We start from the raw sequence: 24,772 nt of genomic DNA, 5'->3' as shown, positions 1-24,772 counted from the left end.
TCGAACTTTCCTTGATTTTACGCTTGGTATCTAGGAATACTGTTTTCTGCAAAAGAACTATAATTTAATTGTCCTTTAGAATTTTTTTAATATAGTTATTATTTGATTTGAATAAAATAATTGTAAAATGACTTATCAGTTCATAAATAAAAACTTTAAACCGTATTTTAAAACCTAAATATTTGTCAATTCATAAGTTCCGATTCATGTTTCTCTCACTAGTCCTTCCTTATGAAAATTCTTTCTTAAGCCCTAACCTAAGTTTTAGATGATAACGTATGGTATTTAGATCTAATGGCATGTGATATATGATTTCAGAACTAAATACCATGCGTTTCCATCGGATGATGACAATTTGATGGGGACGCATGGTTTTCCGAATGATTTATTTTTTAAAGTCTGACATTATATACGTCCACATTTTTTAAAAACATGAAAAAACTACAACGTAATGCACTCATAAATGATTTATTTTTGATGTAATATCTAAAGTGGTACCAAAATTGTGAGTGCGATTAAAAAAATCCGAAAATTTTGAATATTTTTATCCACATGAAATACATTTTGAAAAATTCTGAATAAAATAAGAATGGTTTCCCATAATTTTTAAAATATTGCTGATTTTTTCCAATTCTTTTGCTAAAGAGTTTTTTGAAAAATTTAAACTAAATGAAAATCAGAAGAACCACCCTTACTCCACCAATATGGCAGTTAAACGGTTAAAATTTTGGGAAAATTAGTTTACAGAGATGAAGTGGGAAAATGCAGGAATGAAGGAAAAGTATTCACGGTCGCGGTCAGTTTCTGAATACGATGTATATACTTCCTGAAAAAAGTTTGCAAATTATTTGCAGACTCCTGTACTATTTTTTCCTACATATCCGTCGAGATGCATTTGAGATGGAAAATTGTTGCTTTTAAGTTTAGTTTTCGTGTAGTTAAAACAATTCTTAGGATAAGTTTTAATTTAGCTTTCAATTTTGCGTTTATAATCTTCATGTACTGCATTTATGGCTATTTTGAGTTGTTTGCAGAGGTCTATGTAATTTTGAAAATGAATGTCACTTTTTTCTTGTTTATAAATTTTGTGTGCTTTTTGCTTTCTATTTTTCAGATGTTTCGGTTGTGAATTGAACCATACAGGTATTTTGCTATTATAATTTTTTTATTCTTCTTTTCTTCGGTGAAGTTTCTGCTAATATATTGTTTACAATTTAATGAAATTTGTCTACTTCGTCGTCGACATTTCCTTCTATACTCAATACATTTCGCCAATTATTTATATTTAGTTTACGCTTGACTTCTTCAAAGTCAATTTTATTGTATTCCAGCACTTCCTCATATTCCAAGTCGTTGTTTTGTGAAAATATTATGATAATATGAATATTCAATTGCGTTGTAAAATGCTTCATTTTTCCATAATAGCTGGTTTGATGCACTCACACAAAAGTCTTCTGTGCAATTTATTAAAAGAAGATCTAAGTATACATTTTGTCGATTTTTTACGGAGTTTATTTGATGCAGACCAAAATTAGAAATTTTGTCGAAAAAGTAATGCAATGTTGCGTTTTCTCCTACGACTGGAAGTAAGATGGATTTATTTTCAATGACAGGAATTAAGTCCGCATGACGATGGTTAAAGTCGCCGAAAATATGAAGCTTTACTTCTGGTTCCATATTCGAAATGACTGTGTCTAAAGATTGAAAGAATAATTCAAAGATGATTTGTTTGAATTTTCGTCACCCGATATTGAGGCTTTGGCCCATACATGTTCAAATTCTTTATATTTAAGAGTAATAATTTCTTGCAGAAGTAAAGCAATAGTTAATGGCTATAAGGACTTCACCTCCAGATTTTTTCTGGCAAAGAGATAAATTTACATTTTACATAGCCCACTTTTGATCTGCTGATATTGTGCTTTTTAAGGGCATAGTTTGAGTTTCAGTAAGTCATTGTTATTCGTATTCATGCCAATCCGGTTATGTCTCTGACATTACCTATCCACCTTTTTATCCACCGGCTGACAGATAATTTATATCATAAATGATAATTACCTGACTAAGCACGGCTTCGCCTTTCATTAGACATGGAATAAAGTAATATTGTATGGATAAATCTGAATGTTTTTTGTTATTGTTAGAGTAACATACCGAGAGCTAGCATTCGACAAATAGTTTGATAATAAATTGGGAATACCATCTAATGAAAGTCGTGAAAATTTGCTTGTTACCCCTTCCAATTCGTCTTATAACGAAAAAAAATTATTGACAGGTAGTTCGACCTCGTCATCATCTTCTTCTAATGACAGTAACGCTCTGGTAACAGGTAGACAAATACCTCTTAATTCTTTTAATGTAAATAATCAAAACACAGGAACGCCTTCCAGTTCATCTTCTAACGAATACAATTTATAAAACATCGAATTTTACCTTCTTCCAATACTAAAGTTATTGAAAGCTTGGGAATCGAAGTTGAAACCATTCATGGAATTTATTTCATTGCTGGAGCATATTTGCCATTCCAATGCACCGGCGAACAGTTAAATTTCTTTAAGGGCGATTTACAAAAACTCACAAGATATCGACCGATATTTTTCGTAATAGGGGACTTAAATTCAAAGCATGTCCAGTGGAATTGTAGGCAAAATAACAGTAATGGTAGAATACTTCATAATCAACTCTCAGCTGGTTACTTCACAGTTCTTCAACCCAGTGATCCGACTTACTTCTCTTCCGTGAAAAATCCTTCTACAATTGATCTGGTTCTAACAGATCAAAGTCACATTTGTAGTGAACCGATTACACATGCTGACTTTGACTCAGATCACCTTCCTGTAACATTCAGACTTTCCAACTGTAACATTCAGACTATATTCAACCATCATAGAGCTAATTGGTTGGATTACAGATCTCACATTGAAAATCATGTGGATCATGAAACTATTTTAGAAAATTCTGCGGACATCGACACAGCAATTGATAATTTGAATCACTACATTATCAAAGCAAGAAATCTTTCAGTTCCCAAAGCTCAAACTAAATTAAATTCTCCTATCATCGATGACAATCTTCAACTGCTCATTCGGTTGAAGAATGTTCGTCGACGACAATATCAACGTTCTCGTGATCCTGCTATGAAAAACATAGTTAAGGACTTACAAAAAGAAATTAAACATAGATTTACTCTTTTGCGAAATGAAAATTTCACTAAAGAAGTTGAACAAATTAAACCATATTCTAAACCTTTCTGGAAACTTTCTAAGGTTCTTAAGAAACCTCAGAAACCAATTCCTGCTCTCAAGGAAGGAAATCAAATACTTCTTACGAATGGCGAAAAAGCTCAAAAACTTGCTCAGCAGTTCGAGAGTGTCCACAATTTTAATTTAAACGTTGTGAGTCCTATTAAAAATGAAGTCTCACTGAGATATGATCATATTTCAACTCAAGTATTATTACAAAATGACATTATTAAGACGAATTCTGATGAAATTAAATCAATTATTAGGAAACTTAAAAACATGAAGGCTCCTGGTAATGATGGAATTTTTAATATTCTTATTAAAAATCTTCCCGATGTTGCTTTGAGACTCCTGGTTAAAATTTTCAACAAGTGTTTTTCATTAGCTTACTTCCCAAAGAGATGGAAAAACGCTAAAGTAATTCCTATCCTGAAACCTGATAAAAATCCAGCAGAAGCATCAAGTTATCGACCAATTAGCCTACTTTCTTCTATCAGTAAACTTTTTGAAAAAATTATCTTGTTGAGAATGATGTCTCATATAAATGAGAATTCTATTTTTCTACCAGAGCAGTTTGGATTTCGTCATGAACAATCAACTACTCATCAACTTGTCAGAGTAACGAACATGATAAAATCAAATAAATCTTCTGGGCTATCCACTGGAGTTGCTCTTCTAGACATAGAAAAAGCATTCGACAGTGTTTGGCACAAAGGTTTAATAGCAAAAATGTCTGATTTCCAGTTTCCTATTTGGTTGATCAATTCAAAATTATTTAACTGATCGCACTCTTCAGGTTAGCTATTTGAATTGTAAATCTGAATTGCTACCCGTACGAGCCGGTGTTCCGCAGGGTTCGAGCGTAGCTCCAATATTGTATAATATTTTCACTTCTGATCTTCCAAATCTACCAGTCAGTCAGTGGTTGTCAGAAATCGCTATTCTGTGACGACACAAGTCTGTTAGGCACAGGTAGAAATCTAAGAGTGATCTGCAGTCACCTACAAAGAAGTTTAAATATTTTCAGTGATTATTTGTCAAAATGGAAAATTAAACCAAATGCAGCAAAAAACGCAATTAATTATCTTTCCTCATAAGCCAAGAGCTTCTTTTCTTAAACCAAACAATAATCACATTCTCAAATTGAATGGCTTGGAATTGACATGGTCTGATCAAGCTAAATACTTAGGTTTAACGTATGACAAAAAACTCACTTTCAAGGATCACATTGAAGGAATCCGTTCAAAGTGTAATAAATATATTAAATGTTTATATCCTCTTATAAACAGAAATTCCAAGCTTTGTCTAAAAACAAATTGTTAATTTATAAACAAATTTTCAGACCAGCCATGCTTTATGCAGTACCAATTTGGTCAAGTTGTTGTTCCACCAGGAAGAAAACGCTTCAAAGAATTCAGAATAAAATTCTGAAAATGATTCTGAACCGTCCTCCCTACTTTAGTACAAATGAGTTATACAGACTCACAAATATAGAATCATTAGATGTAATGTCACAGAATATGATAAGCAAATTCCGACAAAAATCGATGCAATCTTCAATTGAATCGATTCGCTCTCTGTATTAGTTAGTAAGTTAGTATATAAGTTCCGTTCCCTCATTGCACAATACAAGTAGGTTTACATTTTTCCCTACACGAAAATCACAGAATTGCGGAAGCAAATGATGTCTTCATGGTAATAACCAAATCATGTATATAAGTCACCCCTTGTGAAATGAAAGTCACCCCTTGTGGCTGAACACCCAATGTAAATCTTAATAATTTAATTTTAACTCATATTCCAATAGGTATAAAAAATTGCTTGTTTAATTATTTTCGTAGATACGGAAACACAAGCTGTATTGATCCATCTAAATATTTTAAATAAAACGATTTTTCAAGTTAGTTCAAGATTTACCTTTTTTATCTTTTTAATCTCGCCAAGTGACTCGATACCCGATATGTTATACCCATCAGTGTGAGGTGCATAAATTTCAGCGAAATTAGTCCAATCATAGCAAGAAAATTCACTCCAATTTTTACCCGTCTACTATATTGGGTTTCCAAAGGACACAGCTCGTAATTAATTAGATACTAAGACAAAGTTTGTACATATCCCACTTTCTACGAACGATTATCTCAATGTCATGATAAAGTACTTTTTACTTTTGATAACAATTAGTTTGGAATGAGATGTCATCATAACTTTCATCGATTCATTTTATGATTGTGATCGGTTCACTAGTTAACCGAGCAATATTCATCCTGTAATCGTGGTTACTTTCAAATAAAAAAAAAGAATGGCATATAAAGTACCGACTAACGCCCCACCTATTCTTATCGTGTATTCGGCAATCGACTAAAAGCTTTCCTTTTCAAGCTCGTTCACACAGATCACCGCACGGAACAGGGCACCACTGGTCCGGTATGAGCGAACACCAAACATATGATAAAGAGCCGTGTCATCCTCGGGCCACAGGACTCGAACTGGCGAGAGTGAACATCTATCCCCGGCCAAGTCATACATTATGTAGACAATGAATCTAAGAATGTAAGCTGAATCGTATTAAATCTCAATTTCATGAAGATTTATGTACATAATTTGCTCCGCACAAACTGCTTGCACATATTAGGATCTGCAGGATGGACGATGAATCTGGAAGCTGACCATTGTTGAGCGTTTGCCGCCTGCTGGTCACTCGACAATATGGAATTTCTTTGCAAAGTGTGACAAATTGGAGACTATTAAGAAATGTAGTCCATTCAATCGGGAGGAATTGAGATGTGTATGTTTCCCTGTGCATCGGTTTGTTCGACGTCAAGCATGCTGTCAATTCCTCTCGCCATATGCAATTGATGCTGCCGATAGAATCTCGTAGAATCCATGAAAATTTGTACCACACATGGGTCATAAATCAATTTGTGCCTAGACAAACAAGACTAAAATTGTAAGCTTGAGTTGATAAAAAAATGCACCTTAATTGATTATGACTGTTCTAATTCGTATTCTAATTAATCTACTCCGTTGTATGTGCAATCATTGTTAATCATCTAACTTAAATGATTGATTTAATCGATGAAATATTTCTGTTTTGACGATTTTAAATTTTCAAGAGTCACCACAATCCATCCACACAAAAACTATTCTCCAGGAACATTGCAACCGTGGTGGAACGTGTCGATTCGTTCCCGAAAACAAACAATCCATTCAGCCGCCACCCGAACACCACTAGTTTCACTTTTCTGTTTGAGTTTTGATCATTTTCCAGTCGGAAAAATTCGCCCTCCCTTTCCCTCCCGTGAGGACTGGGTACACATACAAACACTCGGTGTGAGATCAGCGCGCAACCAACGCATTTAACGGTTTTCACCGGTTCGTAGTGACGACGGTATGTGTGTAAGTGTGTGTGTGTGTGTGGCAGCAGAGTTGCGACCAATTTAATTGAAAAGCCAACAATTCAATGTATCAAAGTTTGTTGTTTGCATTTCTCGCCATTCCGCCACCACGATCTGTCGATTCCGTTGGATTTGGCATCAGTAGCCGGTTGTCATCCTGATCGAGAGCATTGAAATGGAGCAATGGGTAGTGGTAAGGTTCTCTCATCTGCCGCTTGGTGACCACTTTTCAATGAGCGCTAGAGACATGTATAGATAGAGGGATCAGCGACGGCTTAGTTTGACTAACATCGACGCCACACCGGAGTGATTGTTCTGGTTCTGTTTCAAGCTATGACGACACTGCAACTGGCGACGCTGTTTACAGTCAACAACTTTCAGAATAATTCATGATTCAATGTTGGTTAGGATAGGATATTTGTTTTCGTCAAACAATGAGTCTGGTGATTTGGGAAGTTTTAATCAGCGGAACGAATTGGAAGCATATTTTGTGCAACTTTGTAGCAATGATACTTTGCGTTAGTAATGTGATACCAACATGAAAGATTGTCTGAAATCTTTGAAGCTTTAGCTGTATGAGACTATCACTTTCTTTTCCAGTCTGTGCCACAAGAAAGGAAAGAATTGTTATAGTAGCATGAAAAATGTCCAATCAGTGGTGCGTGCCTGGTTGGGAAACATCTAGTAAAACAATTTATTTTTTGTGCTGTTAAGACTAAACTTGTTTTAAGTTATTTCCCAAAGGAAAACATATTGGCACATGCACATGCAAGGCTGTTTGATTGGCAGAACGATTTTCTTTTGTTTTAAGTCAACAGAATTTAGCAAAATTGTTGTGACGCGCTCTGAATCCGTTAAATGTCTGTATATATTTGTATTCACTACATGTTGTCACTTTTCTTTCTAATGTTTTGTATTGCAGTAAGTCGAAAATCGATGCTGTAAAAATTCAAAACTCTGTAGTAATTTTTGATACAAAAAATACAGCACATATTAATGAAAAAATACAGTGCAAATTAAAATACAGAATTATGCAACAATATTTTTTTCACGTTGCAGTAAACTTGATTAAAAACTGAAACAAAAATTTGATAGTTTCCACTATATTTCCGAAAAACGTTTCTGAAATTTTCCTATTTTTTGGACTCACATGGTGGCCTTACCCCTTAAAACCGTGTTCCTCCACCAAACAGGTTTTTGCCATTCTCATAAAGAAAGGCTTTACAATCGCTGTGCAAAACAACTTTTCAACCGAGGCGCATAGGGCGAAATGTCGTATACCATTCGATTTAGCTCGACGAACTTGGCAAATGTCGGTGTGTAAGTGTGTATGTGACAATTTTCATCTTCATTCGACTTTCGGTTCCGGAATCACAAGGTAATATGTACAAATTTATGAGAAGTTGCGTACTCATTTTCTCGGAAATTTCTAAACCAATTTTCACAAATCAGGATGCAAATTATAGGTCTTTCGGTTCCAGTATTACTGCGCGATAAGTAAAAATTTTTCAATTTCATGAGAAATTTTTCAAAAGTGGTGGAGAAACGAGGTGCACATTTTTATAACACTCACTGGTAAATTCATCTAGTTGGCAGACTTAGTTTAGTTATTTGGTGGATATATAAAACTACTTTAGAACTACTAATCCCCGATTTCTGGTTCCGAAAGCACCGATAATAGTGAAATATAACTCCAAAAACGGAACTCACGATAATTTCTCAGTTCCTAAATTATAGGATGATGAGTGTCAAATCTTTCTATCTGTCATTCAAAATGACGATACAAAACCGGTATGCATCGATACGTGCTGGTATGGAAAATGAAAACACCACTGCCTTCTTGAACGAAGCACCCAGCGTGCTAGCGACAACTTTCTCCCATCTTTCCGGCAATTTTCGGATGCAGGCACGAAAAAAGGAGTCCTCTTTTGACGCTATCCATGCAGCAATCCGTTTTTTCAACTCTTCGAAGAATTGAAAATGTTGATCTGCCAGGCCGTGTGCCATCGAACGGAATAGGTGGAAGTCAGAAGGGGCGACATCTTGGGAATTCGGTGGGTGGGGCAAGACTTCCCATTTCAGCGTTTCCAGGTACTTTTTGACCACTTTTGCGACGTGAGGCCGAGCATTGTCGTGTTGTAGGATGACTTTGTTATGTCGCTTTTGATATTGTAGCCGTTTTTCTTTTAGCGCGCGACTAAGGCGCATCAGTTACGTTCGGTAGCGATCTCCTGTGATGGTTTTACCCGGTTTTAAGAGCTCGTAGTAAATCACACCGAGCTGATCTTGCCAAATATAAAGCATAACCTTGGCGCCGTGAATATTCGGTTTTGTCTTCGATGAAGTAGCTGCCCGGGCTTTTTCCATGATTTTCTGCGTTAGGATTATCGTATCGAACCCACTTTTCATCAACGGTTACGATTCGATGTAAAAACCCCTTACGATTTTGTCTTTGAAGCAGTTGCTCACATACAAATAGACGGCGCTCGATGTCCCTCGGTTTTAACTCGTACGGCACCCAGTTTCCTTCTTTCTGAATCATGCCCAGGGCCTTGAGACGTTTTGAAATAGCTTGCTGACTCACTCCCAACGATTCGGCAAGCTTTTTTTGGGTTTGGTACGAATCTTCATCAAGCAATGCTTCTAGTTGTTCATCTTTGAAGGTTTTTTGTCTTCCACCACTATATTTGTCTTCGAGATCGAAATCACCATTTTTAAAACGTTGAAACCACTCTCGGCACATTCTTTTACTCAGAGCAGCATCACCGTAAGCTTTTGAGAGTATTCGATGCGCTTCAGCTGCATTTTTTTCGAATTGTAACAGAAAAGCAAAACTTCCAGTAAATGGCGAGAATTGGAAACATAAACAGACGAAAACAAGAACAACTGTCACTGAAACGGTGATGACAATTCGTTAGGCACTGTACACACTCACTTTAAAGGCATTATCATCTATGTATTTTGACCAGCCTCAGCCGGTACAGCCACCTATCGGAAGCAAAATTGTACTCTTCTGCGATATGGAAGCAGGAACCCTGTGGATTCATTCTTGAATAAGTTGTTTTGACCGCAGACAGTTTAGCAATGACACCCAGCAAAGACACGCACCACAAACGAGTAATGAAACGTTACAGTTGAGCAATGGCAAACACCCTAAGGGGAAAATGTAACGTTTCCATGAGGTGTTACTCGTGCAACTAAGCAATGACACAATTCCAGCAAAATTACCTGTATGCATAAAAGTAAAAAAATGTCTCAGTTGTTTTCACCAATTATTCAGTTATTTTAACTCAATACGTCTATTACAATAAATATTTTTGCTGCTAGTCTCTTCTCGGGGGCAGCTAATCGTTCACCACTTGAACATCGTAACTTTGCCTAAGTAGCTGCTTATAACTTTATCACTAAGCTCACAGATGAAGTAGCAATGCATCAATAGATTAAAATTCCCAAAAGGGAATTCACCAGCAAAATGTTCACAGGGAATTAAGAAATGTTCCATCTATTTGCAGAATGGCTCCAACGGAAATCTAGTCGCTGGAAGAGCTTTGATGACAAGAGACACGGGCGAGGTGAGCTCACCACCATCTCAAATAAAGAATAAAAACTACATAAAAAATGAAGCTTATGTAACCTATAGTTTTTTTTACTCTGCGCTCGAAACGAACGAACGAAAAACCCCGTTCACAGAAGAAGTTTCCCTTAAGTCGAAATGATCTGCTCATTCGCGAGAAATAAATGGTTTGCCATACAGAAAGTTATTCCAAAGCATCATCAAAATCGGGGTAAGCCGATTCTGATGTTGACACTAATTTTCAGAATTGTTCTTAAGAAAAAAACGTACACGAAACTATATAGGAAAATTGACTGATTTTTTTCACCATTTCCCGGGTATAAGGGATTTACAAACCAATAGCAAATTTTATTATTGAAATCAAATCTTTCAATTGCACAAGTTATCATTATTTAGTTTGAAATATGACCTAAAATATCAAAAAGCATAACAAAGTCTGCATGAGAAAATTACAACAAAATATTGAATTCGGTCAATGTAATATCAAAGCAAAAACAAAATATAACTTGTCTAACTTGTCAATAAGATATAGTAACTAATTTTGTTGCTAAAGAGATAGTGTACAATTTCTTGATCCCTTCCAAAAAGAAAATATCAAATATCGCTATGACAGCACAGAAACATCAAGACAAGATATGATGGTAATTTTTATTATTATTTTGATCTTTGTTTACTTTTTACATCTACTTGGGATAATGCTCTCAACATTGTTTGGCATTACAGAAATTTAAACTGTTTCAAAGAACTATTCTTTCTGTTGCCTTTCTCATATAGAAAAAACACAATCACTCTGAAAACCGACTTTCAAACCGAGGCCCGGATGGCCGAGTGTCATATACCATTCGACTCAGTTCGTCGAGTACGCAAAATGTCGATGTGCGTATGTAGCGTTTTTTGGCACTAACTTTTCTCAGAGATGGCTGCACCGATTTTAACAAATTTAAATTTAAATGAAAGGTCTTGTGGTTCCATAATTATAAGGTTCCGGATTCCGGAATTATGAGGGATAAATGTGCAAAAAAATTAAAATGAATCGAATCCAACTGTCTCATCTTCGTTTGTCTATCGTCTCATTCCTTGATGATTGCATTCAAAACAAATGAAGAGAAACGAAGCATTTTTCGTCTTTTGCCAGCGTCCTATGCATTGAACCGCCAACCTGAGAAACATCTTACTACGACAAGATGAAATTAAAATGTCGTCTGTAAGAAAATTCAGTACGATTTTTAGTTTAATTATTTCTTCATCATATTGAAAATCTGTGAAGTTACTCACAAAGATAGTCTAAAATAGGATAAATCTAAGTTATCACATTCCAGAACTTTAGGAACACTTTGGGAACTAAAACTACTACAGATATGAGATATTATAAGCAGAGAAAGAATATGAAATTATAGAGCATTGTACTCAAGGAAGAGCAAGGATGTGAAGAATAAAGTGCGGAAAAGTGAGACGTGACAAGGGTCATTTAAGTAAGCAGAAGGCTTCTCGTATCTAAACTTTTACCTTCTACCAGAGGAGTCGAACTTAGGCATCTTAGCGATACGAGTCATCCGAGTCTCTGATATGTCATAAGGCAAAGGTCGTTTGCCATTTACTATCCGAACCGGCAAAAGTAAAGTTACGAGAATTTGTCACATTCTGCCCACGACGGCTTTTCACACAATGTGTTTCATTGTGTTGATATTTCCTCATCTCTATAACTATATATAACACCGGAATGGAAGATTTGTCCGAAACTATTGCTTGAGTTTAGTATTAATTCCGATTCCTCCAAACCTATCAACATTGCATAGTATACGATTTTTACTAAAAACCATAAAATGAATGAGAGGGTAAACGATACAACGAACACGATTTTGAAACTACTGTTCTGATTATGTCGTTGACTGAACATGGATCTAGTTCTCATAATTTGCAAGCGAAGCTGAGAGTGTCATTTATTTGTTAATTATTTTCGTCTGTTCTGAGTCAATGAAAGTAATTTTTATTGGCTCTGGTCAGTATTGAATAAATTCGTGCCGTGTACAGTAGGGTGCGACAAGGTTGCATGGAAAAAACCTGTTTTAATCCACCTAGTGGTGTAATGATGCCTTTCTCATATCAATCATACTATCATATATAATACTGTGCTATTCTTCAAAATAATTTTCTTCGATTCTTAAAAGAATAACCGAAATCGGTTTGTTTGACCGTCTTCAGATAAAAACTATCAATTGGAAAAGATTTGAGGTCGATTTAGAAATTTTTAACCCACTTTACCCTATATTTCCGGATCCGGAAGTCGCATTCATATTAAATTCAGAAATTACGCTTGGGACCATAGGACCTTTCATTTGAATCTAAGTTTGTGAAAATCGGTCGCGCCATCTATGAAAAAAATTAGAACACATATTTTCTTTTTTTGCACATTTTACCCCATAACTCCCGAACCGGGAGTCAGATCCAAATAATATTCAGGAACTTTTTATGGAACCTCAAGACCTTTCATTTCAATCTAATTTTGTGAAAATCGGTTCAGCCATCTCTGAGAAAAGTTGGTGCACTTATTTTCACAATTTTTTGAACATTTTACCCCATAATTTCAGAACCGGAAGTCGGTTCCAAATAATATTGAAGTTAAGTTAGTGAAAATCGGTTCAGCCTATTAAGTTAGTGAAAATCGGTTCAGCCATCTCCGAGAAAAGTTAGTACAGAAAAACGTTACATACATACATACATACATACACACACACACACACACACACACACACACACACACACACACACACACACACACACACACACACACACACACACACACACACACACACACACACACACACACACACACACACACACACACACACACACACACACACACACACACACACACACACACACACACGCACACACACACACACACACACACACACACACACACACACACGGAACCCAAAGGGAATACGAAATGTTTGGTGGAGCTGAAATCAAAATATTGTCCCAATATTGATCAATCGATCAATCTCAACGAACTGTATTAGGGCTAAAAAGTCAGCACTTGTGGCTGAACACCCAATTTAAATCTTAATAATTCAATTTTAACTCATATTTCAATAAACATTTATTAAAAAAAATCTCAACGAATTGTTTTCTATATGTCCTTCCAATGAATTCAGACAATTCCGACTATGTGCACTATTAAAAGAAATTAAATTTACACTAGTCGTGAATTGAAGCATGTAATAATATTAATTCATTTGCACCATTTACTAATCAAGCAGATGTGTGCTTCTGTGGCTCAGTCGATTAACGGACATATCTCGTAATCCAATGATTATTGGTTCAAGTCGCGGCGGTCGCTATCAGTTTTTTTTTATTACAATGAGTTTCATGTCATGTAATTTTTCAGTCAAATAATATACACTTTTCGTGCACGTAAATGTACGTGAAATGTGATGCATTATGTGCATCTTATAAGATGTAAAATCACAAGGTTTTTTTTTTTTCAAAGTGTGCAAGCAAACTAAGCACATTAGCAGAATATCTAAACCAACCGGGTAATTCTTTTGAAATGAGACAATAAGTAATTACAGCAAAAAAAAAAAAAGGAAATTTAGAAGCGATGACAATTCACCTGTAACTATATTTACTCATTTTCATAGAAACATAATTCATACAAACGTAATTACAGAATTCTACAAGACGACTTAAATCTGTTTCAAACCAACTCAGCCTGTCACTCTAAACTGTAGAACGTAAAATTAAACTAAAATTTATGAATATTATATCAAACAAGAGTAAAAAAAAATATTCATTTTCGACGTTCGAATATGTCGGTTTCAGAAGAAGTAAATTTACCTGTTTTTATCGAAGTGTGTAGATTCACATTTTTTTATGATTTGAAGAGTGACGATGTGGCAAATATAAGTCATTCTTCTTTTATCAGTATTTAACAATCAAACAGACAGGAAAAGGACTTATGAGTAAATATTAAAAACGAAAGAAAACGGAAACGACCTAAAAATAATCGATAGTGATTCCAAACTGGTTTTAAAAATATTGTGTGTTATCTCACAGTTGGCATTAGGCCGTTTTTAAGATGAATTCTGACGTTTTGAACCTGAAAGTGTAATACGGCAATATTTTCTTTTAATTGCTATCACCATTGCTAATTAATAGGACAAACATAGAACCAACGATAGGATGAATAAAAACCCATTGAGATGAAATTAAGAGCAGAGCAGTGAACACATCATAAGTGTTTTTAGCTGTTTCAAGATTATTATTTTATAGTGGTTTTAGTGGCTAAATCGGGTTTTGTAGGCAACGTTCTTACATATGAGATGAAATAGGGAGCCGTTGCCCTAGTTAATAACAGTTTCCTAATCGTTTCTGAAAAATATGTTAAGTGTGACTCGTGGTATAACGAAATGAGAGACAAACTACAAGGAACAGGCTATAGGGTTATTGGAACCATTGACATAGAACAACACAACTATCGTCAAACTCACAGCTAACATTCATTTTAAATATGTAGACAGCAATCCATACGGTATTTTTTTCGAAAATAATTCTTTCCAAATTTTGGATGCCCTGAAAAATATTGCTCAGTTCGTTCGTGTTGGTGAAAGATGCTGATAACAATCATCCAGTTCTCCGTGATCCTAAGTTTTGAATGAATGCCAAAAAACAGCACCCTTGGTATGAAAATGTCTCTCATTGATTTATCAACCCCATCTAGAAAACAAAGAGTCCTACGTCAAAACAAGGTCCAATCTGATTGATGATATTTGGTTTTGAAAGTGGGATTTTTTAAAGGGGTGAGGGAAGGTGTTACGGGATAAACAGTCTCGAACAGTTTTTTTTTACATTTTCTTGTAGTTTAACATTTAAGAAATATTGTGTGAAAATTTCAAGTGAATCGGAACAAAACTGTCAACATACTTTTTAGGAAAAAAATTGAAACGCGATTTTTTAAAAGTCAATTTTTTAAAGTCCGTGAACACGATCCTGCAAAATCTACTGAACCGATTCTTTTCAAACTTGGAACATACTTTCTTGGTATAAAATGCCTTCCCCCTACGTTTTTCGAATTTTTTTCCATTTTCATATTAAGGTAGTGTTTCACCCCAAAATTGCTGGAAAACCTAGCGTAATATCGTGTTTTTTGCTTAGATATGCCACGAAATATTAATACATGGGAATTTAACTAAATATTCTTTAAATGATGATTTATAATGTAAAAAAAGTATGAATAAATTTGCTCAAGCTGTTTCTCCGTAAAAAAAACAAAAAAGCGTTTTTTCATTCAAATCATCCCTTACTCCCTATTAAAGTAAGACATTATATTTCGATAAATGTAAGTTCATTGTGGTTGACTATGATGTTGAAAAAAACCTTTTTTTCAATCTATAATACGATTCGAACAATGAACCTAATATTTGTTCATTAAATATGGAAATTCGAAACGCACTAAACCTACGAAAATTGAAATAAAATTCTAAAGTCCACTCAATTATCGCAATATCATTGAAAGTTAAGTTAATAAAATTCCGACATGTAAATAAAATAGTTTTGTTTAACGATATATTTAAAAAGCCACAGTGCTGTAATTCTAAGATGTCGAATAAAAAAGTTTATCTTTAGGGAGAGCAAACTCGCATACCTAGGCTACCAGTAGGTAGTTTCATAGACATCGCGAAGAAAACCCTTTAACGTAAAATTTACGAGTGACAAAAGAAGCTGTTACCTTTCGTTATCTGCTCCCAAACTTGCGGCTTCAACGCACTGAAACTGCAATGTTTCGCTGTCACTTCAGGACACCACTCAACCAGCTCTACTCTGCCGAATTTCTGTTCCTAGGACTCAACACGAACAAAGTTGACACCTTCGAACAAATCTCACTAGACACCGAAAACAATTCACTGCACGCCAAACTTTCACCCAGAATTAATTGCGTTATCAATCTTAATTACGCCAAAAACCCGAGAGCTATTTCATTTCACTAATTAAAGCACCCGATTCTCGTCTCCTCTCGTCTACGACGTGGAATGTCAGTGTCTGGTGCTGAATGTTTCAACACCTCTTCCAAACTTTAGTAGTTTATTTTGCAATATTTGGCGGCACCTTTCAAACACTTCACCAATCAAAATATTTGGATTTGGCACTGGGCTAACGGCGGCGGTGTGTACAATTAATGCCAACCGTCGACCAGCGGAAAAAAATTCCTTTCGAACCCTCCTACAGGGATCAGCACACACACACTCACTGCGCGCACTTTCTTCGTGCTCCTGGCTCGAGTAGAAACGATTTCGCTTCGAGGAACACCGCTCGATAAGGGGCGTTCCTAAATCTTTCGCCACGATGGACAACTTGAACGCACGTGAGAACAGAGTCTTGATTTTCTGCCAGTGAATTTTTATGCCTGCTTGCCCCCTGGCACACCACTGATTGAACGATTCACACCGAAACACTTCGCGGCTTGACTCTCGTAAATCAATCACATTCGTCTGGAGATCAGGCGACCTGGGCACCTAGGCAGTGCTCGCCAGAAATAAATAACGACCAGAAATCAACACGATTTCGTTAGCAACACGACGCCCACCTCTGGATGACTTTCCGCACCGGTGAAATTCTTCCAACACCTGAGGTAAAATGGCAAAGATTCCGACCAAGTCGACGCTACTCGCCAAAATCACGTCCAACACGAGCGACGCGTAAAATACGACTGACTCGACTGCAAAAACGCACCATCGTCTCGGGTAACAATCGGCGGCCGGCTGTTTTTGTCGTGCAAGGAAAACACAACCGTACGGATGGAAAATTAGCCGCCCTAAGAGGGCGGCTCGAACAGCTCGAACGCTCCCGCTCCGAAATCGAGCCGGTCGGAGAGCTTGTCACTGTTTTGCTGCTATCTTATGTTGCTAACATCTTCCCCTATTGTTGTACGCCGGGAAAGCGTTCGAGGAAAACTGCAACGTGGAAAAGCAGGGGAAGGCGGTTTGTTTATGCGCAGAACTGGATGCGCGACCGTCCCGGTTTGTTGTTAACCGTCACCAGACGTGCGATAATGAGGAGGGCAAGCAAACAGTATGACGACGGGTAAAGATACTGGTGAACAAGAGAGAGAGAACAAAAAAGGAAAGAGCATGAGTGGAGAGAGTTTGGTTTTTGTTATGTGGCATAGGGTAAAGTTTCGACAATGGAATTCTGTTTGAATTGAGTAACAGTGATCTTGTCAAGGTCTTCGAGAAAATCGATATCGCTGGCTTTGATTTCAGGAAGACCCAAGGTCTTTTTACTGAAGGTATGTACATTTTCGAAACCAAACGATAAATCAGCGAGTACTTAACAATGTATTGTTATGTATGTGTTTTTTTGTGCGAATTTTTCAACTGAAATGGTTCAAACTTTTGAGCGATAATAATTTTAAAAATAATAAAGACTGTCCCAGAAAGTATGGACGCAACCAAAAACCGCTGCCATTTCGCAATGGTTCAGAATCTGCGTCCTGTTGTTTACACTCTTCTTCAACCACTTGTGCAGTTGTTTATTCGTTTTCATTAGTTTGTTTCGAAATGCGTGGATTTTCAGGAGAACAATGTAGAAAAACTGTGTACAAATGGTGCACAGAACGCGGACTGTCACTGAGAAAGATAGCAAAAATGGAAGCAGTAAGTGAAAAAGCCATGCGAAATGCAATCAGGAAGTTCGGGGAGGATAAAACCTTTGAGAATAAACCGAAAACGGGTCGAAAAAAAGGTCTTGCTAACCCTCAGTTGGATAAACGTATACTGAAGGCGTTCGAGCAAAAGAAGGAGGTTTCAGATAGGGATGTGGCCAAAAAAGTGGGCACTTCGAAGTCAAATGTTCTTCGTGCTAAAGAACGTTTGAATCTTCGAACCTATAAGAAGCAGAAACAGCCAAAACGTAGTCCGAAACAAGAAGCATCGATCAGGCCGAGGGTTCGAAAGCTGTACAATACGATTCTTGCTGGAAATTTGAACTGCATAATCATGGACGACGAAACCTACGTGAAACTCGATTACAAATCCATGCCGGGACCACAATATTATACGGTGCAAGAAGGGCAAGTGTTAAACCAGTCCGAGACATCGATTAAAGTCGAAAAATTTGGTAAGAAAGCTGTGGTCTGGCAAGCAATTTGTAGCTGCGGTAAGATTTCGAAACCCTTCATCACCACTGCTTCAATGAACAGCGAAATATACATCAAGGAATGTTTACAAAAACGACTTCTACCCATGATTCGAAGCCACAAGGATCCTATTGCCTTCTGGCTAGATCTTGCTTCTTGCCACTACTCGAAATCAACGGTATGATATACTACCAAAAATGTCACTTTCGTCCCAAAAGACATGAATCCACCAAATTGCCCACAACTTCGACCAATAGAGGAATTGTGGGCATTAACGAAGGCACATCTTAGGAAACATGTCTCGGTAGCCGAAACAATTTAACAGTTCGAAAAAGATTGGAAAAAAGTGTCAAAACTTGTCACCAAGAAGTCTGTACGGAAATTAATGAGGAACGTTCGCAAGAAGATGCACCAGCTAGTCTACAATGGCTAAGTAGCAAATGTTGAGAATAATATTCTTTTGTTATAGTCTAATATTATCAGTATATCGAATAAAATTTGAATATCTAACACTTGTGAATTATTTATAGCGAAATCAATGTGCGTCCATACTTTCTGGGACAGTCTTTAATAATTCTGTACTATTTTGGCTGGTTTTAGCATCAGTGCATTTCGCGAAGGTAGTCTAATGAAAAGCCAAATGAGTCGAATTCGTACTCAAGAAGTTGAATCCTCCTATCACACACACAGAGATTTGCTCAGTTCGTTGAGCTGAATCGATTGGTATATAACACTTGGCCCTCCGGGTCTCGGAAATTTTTTTAAAATTGGAGCGAATTCTATACCGGCTTGAGCGGATATATATATATATATATATATATATATATATATATATATATATATATATATATATATATATATATATATATATATATATATATATATATATATATATATATATATATATATATATATATATATATATATATATATATATATATATATATATATATATATATGAAACCTTAAACGAGTTTTTCTCGAAAGCATGTTTTGGAAGTCCGTGCCAGTCGCGAAAACTACTGAGCCAATTTTTTTAAAATTTTGCACACACTTTCCATATGTAAAATACCAGACCCCAACGTTTTCCTTTTCGTTTTTTGTTACTTTTGAGAGGTTTTACAGCTACAAAATGACGGATTTTTTTTTGTGAAAAATCGTAGTTTTCATTTTGAACAACCATCAAAAATTTAAAAAAAATGAAACAAAAGCATTAGAGTCTTTAAAAAACATCTCTATCTACCCATGCGGCTTTGATTTGTTGACTTCTGATTAGTCTGCGCTGAGTTACAGTGGACACGATTTTTAAGAAGCGTTATCAAAAATACTTCTACACCAATTTATTTTTCAACAGTTTTCCACCAGAAAATTACAAAATGATAATTTATATTATGCAAAACGTTTGATTTTATTATGTTGATCGATAGTTCTGAAAAAAAATTATGTTTTTCTTACATGCAGACCCTATATCTCCCCTTCCCTTAATCATGCCCACGGGTAGGCATTAACTCTATCGAATTCCGATGATCCATTTCGTATACACAGGAATCCGTGTTCCGGGAGCACCACTCCATCGCTAAGCCCCACCTCAATGCATTGTTTGCATCAAATGGATTCAAACAATACAGAGGCACATCGGATCTCGTTATGAAGACAAACAATCGACGCGTATTTCGATTATACTTTTGGGTTTCATATGTAACAGTTCGGCTGAAAAGTTCGTATCGTTTAATAGAAACACACATTTTTTTGCCAAAATTCGTTTTTCTTATTCAACACCATTGCCATCAGAGGCGATACAGCGATTATAGCGATCTTCCAACTTTTCGATACCATTTTTGTAGTACAATTTGTCCTTTGCCTCAAAATAGGCCTCAGTTTCAGCGATTACCTCTTCATTGCTTCTAAATTTTTTACCAGCGAGCATTCTCTTGAGGTCTGAGAACAGGAAAAAGTCACTGGGGGCCAAATCTGGAGAATACGGTGGATGAGGGAGCAATTCGAAGCCCAATTCGTTCAATTTCAGCATGGTTTTCATCGACTTGTGACATTGTGTTTGTGAGCTCACGCGGCACCCGTTTTGCACAAAGTTTTCTCATATCCAAATATTCGTGAATAATATGTCCAACACGTTCTTTTGATATCTTTAGGGTGTCAGTTATCTCGATCAACTTCACTTTACGGTCATTGAAAATCATTTTGTGGATTTTTTTCACGTTTTCATCGATAACAGCCTCTTTTGGACGTCCACTGCTTTCGTCGTCTTCGGTGCTCATATAACCAGTACGAAATTTTGCAAACCACTTACGAATTGTTGCTTCGCCCGGTGCAGTCTGGATAACACTCATCAAGCCATTTTTTGGTATCGGCGGCACTTTTTTTCATCAAAAAGTAGTGTTTCATCAACACACGAAATTCCTTCTTTCCATTTTTTTCACAATAACAAAAGTAGCTTCACTCAAAATGCAATATCTCACAAACTAATAATCAGACAGCTGTCAAATTTATACACGTATCTTTTGAAGGTTGGTACTAACTGAAAATGGTATGGATTTAATTTTAGTGGCGCCCTCTCATAGAAACGATACGAACTTTTCAGCCGATCTGTTACCAATAGCACTTTTGAAACTTAAGGGGCGGGTAGGGTCTAACACTTTTGAAAAATCTTTTATTATTTTCTTTATATTTTCGTATAGTAAAACATTTGAAGAATTTTTTGTGAAATTTTCAAGCCTATTGGAACAAAACTCTGGAAGTTATGGACTTTTATCTATGGCTATATCATTCTACGAAGAAGCGAGAGTTCGGCGCACAGGCCTAAGATTTCTGCTTCGATTGACTGCAAAATTTGACAATACATTCTTGAAATGTTTCGTTATAATAAATTATAAAGAAAAAATTCTCAAAAATGATAATTTTTTTCTTCGTTCAGACCCTACCCCCTTAACTAAATTCAAGCTTAAATTCAATGCTTTAATTCTTACCAATCGTAGTCAAAAACTGCGGGATTTGTTATTCAACTCATCTGAATATTCATTCGATATTCACAAATAAAAACCTAGTAATAGGTTTACAAAGATTACAAATACTCAAACATAAACGTTTACTCATAAGGCGAATTTCCTGATATCTTCGAAAATCGCAATCTTCAAGATTAAGACAAAAAACTTGTTTGGAATTTGCCCATACCATTCATGAATAATACAGAGAATGTTAGGGTTCTTATAAAACACATGATCAAGTTGGTGAACAGTCTTCTGAAATAATCAAAAATATTAGAAGCTTGACAGCTTCTGCGTTTTTCTTTAAATTGTGACAAAAATTGCGCAAAATAATTCCAAAGGTGTATTTGTGAGAAATTTTGACAGAATTGAAATTTCGACAAATTCAAAATTTGAACTTTGAAATTTGGTGTTTAAAGGAATTTGAACTTATTTGGAACAAATATTATATTCGTTTTCTGTATACTAAAGAGAATTGCAACGTACACGAGATTGTTATTTCGGTAATAATCTCTAACAGGACTGAAAATCTTATGCTTACAGACAGTTTCGCACCACGACAGGTCAACAAACTCTCGTCATCAGTCGCGAAGGATCGGTCACAGCATCCATCAAGCCTTAATTGTGACACCCACAGCGTAGAATGATTGCCATACGCCGGAGCGCATCAGGCACTTGTTCGCTGCTTCCGTCGTCGTCGTCTTCATGTTCGTCGTCATCGTCGGCTAGCCATTGCTTGTTTATGTAGCTAACATTCAGAACGAATACCTCCCGTACCGTGCAACGGTACTTCAAGAGCAGACAGCATCGTAAATCAATCATCCAATAAGCTTCCATTGCACTTGATGGGGTGCGGCCGGGTGCGTTCTTGAAATTTCGACTTTTTGGCTTAGATATTAGGGTCAGGGCGTGTTGATGATTTTGACTGTCCAATCTATAAGTGTCTTTGGTGTCACCGATAGAATTATGATGCGCATATGGTAACTGGTGATAGCCATCTCACGCTTTGAACTGGGTCACTTTAAAACTTACAGAAACAATGCCAATGCCAATGACAATGACAAAATTCACTTTCATTTTCTGCGTATTAGTGTTTCATATAGTTCACGAAAAATAAGGAAAAGTACTACTATTTATCAATTTCAAAATATTTACTCGTCATTTGAACCCAAAAATGAATCCGGACCGCTCTCATCTAAAATTATATACAAACTAGGTGGCCACGTTTGAAATTATTTAGTGGGTGAAGAATTTTTTTTATCCTTTGGCATCCAAATAGTTTTTGATCGGTGTCTAGTGTTTTTGTGGTGAAAATGTGGACTCGCCTCTGGTCTCATATTCTGATCAACTTTTTTTCAATGTCCCACACTTAGAAAAAAATGTGTTAATTTACATCTTATGAGACCTGCTTATTCGAGCATCAGCCATGATACATTGATACATTGATACAGTTAGTTTAATACAAAATTCATGCAGTTTAGTACATTGTTAAATGTTTAAACAAGCAGTTTTACTTAACTTAACCGATCCAGGCTGCGTATGTTTGCCATAGATTTAAGTCATTTTTCGAAAAACTAGTCATTTACCGAACTATATTTTATGAATTGAGTCATACGTGAATTTGCGTCACATATTAGTTTCATAATTTATTAATGTGCTACTTAAAACGAATTTGAAATGCTCCCGACTCCTAAAATACTACTAGATGCATGACCACTAAAATTAGGACAGTAAATTTTTACTCACGTGCTTGGGATAATATTGAACAAGAAAAAATGGCGAAGAAAATCAACGAGTAGTCAGATGAACATTGTGGAACCAGTGTTTTATTTTTTTAGATTACGCCGGGATATATTGGTTTCGATAATTTTCAAATGACCGGAACTTCACTGCCGATTTAGTTCGCAGTAGCAGGATCTTCATCGCGGTTACACAGGAAAATATAAAAAATACATGATCGAGACGTCAATTTAGCTTCGGTATAATAGATAAAGTGTTTTGCAAATAACATTAACTTTACGTCTGCCTAGCGGTTTATGTTGAGCCGTCAGGTCGCACGAGCAAATCAACATAAACTGCTACGCACCGATGAGTCAAATACGAACGTAACATCAATTCAAAACGGGTACGTGCACCTAGCATAAATTATAGAGTAAAATTGTTTTTTTTTTTCGAAATTACCACATGAAATGATGTGAACCGATCAGAATGTACAGGTAAGTGATGCACTTGAAAAAGTGGAGCGGGTAATTTCGCCGAATAGGTCATTTCGCCGAAAGTCGTTTCGACGAAAGTGTCATTCCGCCGAAAGGATCATGTCTCCTGTATGTTATAACTCCTGTATAACTAATGTGGCGCTGCCACATAACCGAAGCCAAGATGGCGAAGCGGCTTCCGGAGAAATGGCTTTCGGCGAAATGGCTTTCGGCGAAACGGCTTTAAGCGAAATGGCTTTTGGCGAAATTACCCTGATCCATGAAAAACATAACCTGTCGTAGGATGCCGCACATGGTGAATGCAAACCAAAAATATGAACGCGAGCGCACATCGGAAGCCTTTTTGTCCAAGTGGCAACCTGGGTTCACTGGATCCACTATTACACTCCAGAGAACAGAAACTTTACGAGTATTACCGTACATTAATGTAGCAGTTTTTCTGTAGATATCTTGGAAAATTACTTTTATAACTTGACAAAAAAAATCACTGGAATAAGTGGTCCCGATAGAATGAAATAATCTTTTTTAATCCACCTAACACATGGGCTGAAAAGTTCCGGACCTAACAAAGAGAACTCGATTTTTTTTTGGTTCAAAATTAATTATATTCCTCAACACAATCTTCATCAAGAGCAACGCAATCATCCAGCGCCGCTCTAACATTTCAATCCCACTTTTGTAGAACGATTTGTCTGTTGCCCCAAAGTAGGCCTCAGTTTTAGCGATAATCTCTTCATTCGTGCGAAATTTCTTACCGGAGAGCATTTCTTTAACAAAATGTTCTCGTTTCTAGTCAACAATGAGTAAACCAACGTTTTATTGTTGTTTTTGATGGAGCGGAGTCTCCATAACAATTTTCAAGCTATTGGTTTACTTGAACTGTATTTTTTACCTTCAAGAAGCAGTGTAAAATTAAAACATGAAATTGTTTTTGATCCATTGTTATGAAAACAACAAAAGTAGCATCACTCTTAGCACAGTAACTCACAAACTAATGAATAGAGTATCATGAAATTTGAACAGCTGTCTTTTAAAGGAAGACAAAGGTGACTGCAATAAAACTAGCGCCATCTATTTGTTAGGTCCGAGACTTTTCTCCCCATGTATAAGTAGTTTAATGATGCCTTTCTAATATTTACGTATTACACATTACCCTTCAAAATAGTTTCCTTCAGACTGGTTTAATCCTAGTTGGATTTGATTATAATT

The 24,772-nt window shown here is 36.2% G+C and overlaps 1 protein-coding gene across 1 annotated transcript in view; it reads right to left on the bottom strand.

Moving 5' to 3' along the window:
- Positions 1-16,916, bottom strand: part of LOC131439273 (uncharacterized) — a 270,667-nt gene extending 253,751 nt beyond the window's left edge. The window contains exon 1 of the mRNA XM_058610087.1: positions 15,940-16,916. The gene's annotated coding sequence lies outside the window, so the exon portion shown is untranslated. The remainder of the gene's footprint in view (positions 1-15,939) is intronic.
- Between the last annotated feature and the right edge of the window lie 7,856 nt (positions 16,917-24,772).

The sequence above is a fragment of the Malaya genurostris genome, chromosome 3 (genome assembly GCF_030247185.1).
Source record: "Malaya genurostris strain Urasoe2022 chromosome 3, Malgen_1.1, whole genome shotgun sequence".
NCBI lineage: Eukaryota > Metazoa > Arthropoda > Insecta > Diptera > Culicidae > Malaya > Malaya genurostris.
Note: the sequence above shows the minus strand (reverse complement) of the source record. Positions and strands in the feature narration are given on the sequence as shown.